The sequence below is a fragment of the Ranitomeya variabilis genome, unplaced genomic scaffold (genome assembly GCF_051348905.1).
Source record: "Ranitomeya variabilis isolate aRanVar5 unplaced genomic scaffold, aRanVar5.hap1 Scaffold_262, whole genome shotgun sequence".
Taxonomy (NCBI): domain Eukaryota; kingdom Metazoa; phylum Chordata; class Amphibia; order Anura; family Dendrobatidae; genus Ranitomeya; species Ranitomeya variabilis.
Genome location: NW_027508015.1, coordinates 32,501 through 37,500, shown reverse-complemented (window position 1 = coordinate 37,500; position 5,000 = coordinate 32,501).

Sequence of the window (5,000 nt, the reverse complement as noted above, 5' to 3'; positions counted from 1 at the left end):
AAATGCGTATTTTCATACTTTGAAAATTTCAGGCGTGTGTCAGACTTCCAGGCGGGGGCAGCCGCTGGAGGCGTACCGAGGACGCTTCCAGGAGCCTGGGGAAGATTTTCTGAAAGTGTCCTTGGGACTTAGAAATATTTTGAGAAAATCTCGATTTTGTGAAAAATGTCACATTTCCCCTACTTCCACCACAGGGGGGCGTCAATATGTTGTGAGGTAACCCAGGACAGTGACCTAACTGTGGGTAAAGTTTGCGGGGCACGGGCGGAAAGTTGAATTTTTGGATGAAAATGCGTATTTTCATACTTTGAAATTTTCAGGCGTGTGTCAGACTTCCAGGCGGGTGCAGCCGCCGGAGGTGTACCGGGGACGCTTCCAGGAGCCTGGGGGAGATTTTCTGGAAGAGTGCTTGGGACTTAGTGCAATTTTTTAGAAAATCTCGATTTTGTGAAAAATGTCACATTTCCCCTACTACCACCACAGGGGGGCGTCAATATGTTGTAAGGCACCCCAAGGCAGTGACCTAAATGCGGGTGAAGTTTGCGGTGCACGGGGGGAAAGTTGAATTTTTGGATGAAAATGCGTATTTTCATACTTTAAAAATTTCAGGCGTGTGTCAGACTTCCAGGCGGGGGCAGCCGCCGGAGGTGTACCTGGGACGCTTCCAGGAGCCCGGGGAAGATTTTCTGGAAGAGTCCTTGGGACTTAGTGCAATTTTTAGAAAATCTCGATTTTGTGAAAAATGTCACATTTCCCCTACTACCACCACAGGGGGGGCGTCAATATGTTGTAAAGCACCCAAGGGCAGTGACCTAAATGCGGGTAAAGTTTGCGGTGCACGGGGGGAAAGTTGAATTTTTGGATGAAAATGCGTATTTTCATACTTTGAAAATTTCAGGCGTGTGTCGGACTTCCAGGCGGGGGCAGCCGCCAGAGGCGTACCGGGGACGCTTCCAGGAGCCTGGGGAAGATTTTCTGAAAGTGTCCTTGGGACTTAGAAATATTTTGAGAAAATCTCGATTTTGTGAAAAAATGTCACATTTCCCCTACTTCCACCACAGGGGGGCGTCAATATGTTGTAAAGCACCCCAGGGCAGTGACCTAAATGCGGGTGAAGTTTGCGGTGCACGGGGGGAAAGTTGAATTTTTGGATGAAAATGCGTATTTTCATACTTTGAAAATTTCAGGCGTGTGTCGGACTTCCAGGCGGGGGCAGCCGCCAGAGGCGTACCGGGGACGCTTCCAGGAGCCTGGGGAAGATTTCATGAAAGTGTCCTTGGGACTTAGAAATATTTTGAGAAAATCTCGATTTTGTGAAAAATGTCACATTTCCCCTACTTCCACCACAGGGGGGCGTCAATATGTTGTGAGGTACCCCAGGACAGTGACCTAACTGTGGGTAAAGTTTGCGGGGCACGGGCGGAAAGTCGAATTTTGGATGAAAATGCATTATTTTCATACTTTGAAAATTCCAGGCGTGTGTCAGACTTCCAGGCGGGGGCAGCCGCTGGAGGCGTACCGAGGACGCTTCCAGGAGCCTGGGGAAGATTTTCTGAAAGTGTCCTTGGGACTTAGAAATATTTTGAGAAAATCTCGATTTTGTGAAAAAATGTCACATTTCCCCTACTTCCACCCCAGGGGGGCGTCAATATGTTGTGAGGTACCCCAGGACAGTGACCTAACTGTGGGTAAAGTTTGCGGGGCACGGGCGGAAAGTCGAATTTTGGATGAAAATGCATTATTTTCATACTTTGAAAATTTCAGGCGTGTGTCAGACTTCCAGGCGGGGGCAGCCGCCGGAGGCGTACCGAGGACGCTTCCAGGAGCCTGGGGAAGATTTTCTGAAAGTGTCCTTGGGACTTAGAAAAATTTTGAGAAATTTCCGATTTTGTGAAAAATGTCACATTTCCCCTACTTCCACCCCAGGGGGGCGTCAATATGTTGTAAAGCACCCCAGGGCAGTGACCTAAATGAGGGTGAATTTTGCGGTGCACGGGCGGAAAGTCGAATTTTTGGATGAAAATGCGTATTTTCATACTTTGAAAATTTCAGGCGTGTGTCAGACTTCCAGGCGGGGGCAGCCGCCGGAGGCGTACCGGGGACGCTTCCAGGAGCCTGGGGAAGATTTTCTGAAAGTGTCCTTGGGACTTAGAAATATTTTGAGAAAATCTCGATTTTGTGAAAAAATGTCACATTTCCCCTACTTCCACCCCAGGGGGGCGTCAATATGTTGTAAGGCACCCCAAGGCAGTGACCTAAGTGGGGGTGAAGTTTGCGGTGCACGGGGGGAAAGTTGAATTTTTGGATGAAAATGCGTATTTTCATACTTTGAAAATTTCAGGCGTGTGTCGGACTTCCAGGCGGGGGCAGCCGCCAGAGGTGTACCGGGGACGCTTCCAGGAGCCTGGGGGAGATTTTCTGGAAGAGTCCTTGACACTTAGAAAAATTTTGAGAAAATCTCGATTTTGTGAAAAATGTCACATTTCCCCTACTTCCACCCCAGGGGGGCGTCAATATGTTGTAAGGCACCCCAAGGCAGTGACCTAAGTGGGGGTGAAGTTTGCGGTGCACGGGGGGAAAGTTGAATTTTTGGATGAAAATGCGTATTTTCATACTTTGAAAATTTCAGGCGTGTGTCGGACTTCCAGGCGGGGGCAGCCGCCAGAGGTGTACCGGGGACGCTTCCAGGAGCCTGGGGGAGATTTTCTGGAAGAGTCCTTGACACTTAGAAAAATTTTGAGAAAATCTCGATTTTGTGAAAAATGTCACATTTCCCCTACTTCCACCCCAGGGGGGCGTCAATATGTTGTAAGGCACCCCAAGGCAGTGACCTAAGTGGGGGTGAAGTTTGCGGTGCACGGGGGGAAAGTTGAATTTTTGGATGAAAATGCGTATTTTCATACTTTGAAAATTTCAGGCGTGTGTCGGACTTCCAGGCGGGGGCAGCCGCCAGAGGTGTACCGGGGACGCTTCCAGGAGCCTGGGGGAGATTTTCTGGAAGAGTCCTTGACACTTAGAAAAATTTTGAGAAAATCTCGATTTTGTGAAAAATGTCACATTTCCCCTACTTCCACCCCAGGGGGGCGTCAATATGTTGTAAGGCACCCCAAGGCAGTGACCTAAGTGGGGGTGAAGTTTGCGGTGCACGGGGGGAAAGTTGAATTTTTGGATGAAAATGCGTATTTTCATACTTTGAAAATTTCAGGCGTGTGTCGGACTTCCAGGCGGGGGCAGCCGCCAGAGGTGTACCGGGGACGCTTCCAGGAGCCTGGGGGAGATTTTCTGGAAGAGTCCTTGACACTTAGAAAAATTTTGAGAAAATCTCGATTTTGTGAAAAATGTCACATTTCCCCTACTTCCACCCCAGGGGGGCGTCAATATGTTGTAAGGCACCCCAAGGCAGTGACCTAAGTGGGGGTGAAGTTTGCGGTGCACGGGGGGAAAGTTGAATTTTTGGATGAAAATGCGTATTTTCATACTTTGAAAAATTTCAGGCGTGTGTCGGACTTCCAGGCGGGGGCAGCCGCCAGAGGTGTACCGGGGACGCTTCCAGGAGCCTGGGGGAGATTTTCTGGAAGAGTCCTTGACACTTAGAAAAATTTTGAGAAAATCTCGATTTTGTGAAAAATGTCACATTTCCCCTACTTCCACCCCAGGGGGGCGTCAATATGTTGTAAGGCACCCCAAGGCAGTGACCTAAGTGGGGGTGAAGTTTGCGGTGCACGGGGGGAAAGTTGAATTTTTGGATGAAAATGCGTATTTTCATACTTTGAAAATTTCAGGCGTGTGTCGGACTTCCAGGCGGGGGCAGCCGCCAGAGGTGTACCGGGGACGCTTCCAGGAGCCTGGGGGAGATTTTCTGGAAGAGTCCTTGACACTTAGAAAAATTTTGAGAAATTTCCGATTTTGTGTAAAAATCACCCATTTCCCCTACTTCCACCCTAAAGGGGCGTCAATATGTCGTAAGGCGCCCCTAGACAGTGACCTAAGTGGGGGTGAAGTTTGGGTCTGCTGGGTGGAAAACTGAAAAAAAGCGATTTTGTGACTTTGAGAACAAACAGAGAGCTCAAAACTTTGAAAAACGTCAGACCGCTGTCAGACTTCCAGGCGGGGGAAAGCTCTGAGGTTGTACCGAGGACACTTCCATGGCCCCCGTATTGATTTTCAAGAAAGAGTCCTTGGGACTTTGAAATTTTCCGGCGAGCTGTTTTTGGCTTCCGGGAGCCGTAGAACTTTGGGAAATCGATTCCGCTCACCGGTTCAGGGTGTTTCGAGCTAGTCCAGGTCCCAGCTACGCCGCCTGGCCTCCAAATTTCGCAAATTCGAAAAAAAAAAAAATAGAACCGGAATGAGGAAATTTCTGGCCGCCGGATCCGCCGCACGGCTCCAGGAGGTCGGACACTTTTTGACTTTGTTCCCTTAAAGTGGGGGTCGGTGTCTCACCATGCAAATACCCAGTTTTGCACACCAGCTGCAGGATATAGGAGAGAGAGGTACCTCTCGGCCCCGACCAAAATCCGTTGTTTTCGTGGTTCCTCGACTCGGGTAGGCGGTTTGGCGAGTACCCCCCTTTTGCATGGAAGTTCGCACTCGCGCCGAGACCAGGCTTCCGCGGCTCCAGGGGGACTTTTGCCGGTTGTCCGTCCCGAGTCCGAGACGCGTTTCCTGGGTCGCCCGAGCCCGAACGGACCCTCCCCACGTGGGTTCCTGTCCTCTGAGGGCGACGGTCGTCAGAAGGGGGGCAGATCCAGAGTCCTCGTCCGCAGGAGGGCTCTGGGAGGGCGGATCGCTCCTTCTGACTTTGTCCCCTCGGAGCGGGCTCGGCGTTTCTCTGTGTCGGATGTCTCCCGCTTCCGCGCCAACGGGGAGACCTATGAGAGAATCGCACCGCGACCCGGCTTCCGTCTCGAGGGCGCCCGGAGCGCGCCGGACACTCGCTTCCAGGACTCCAGGGGCACGTTTCTTCCCCGTCTCCCCCGAGGGGAAGAACGGAGGCAGGG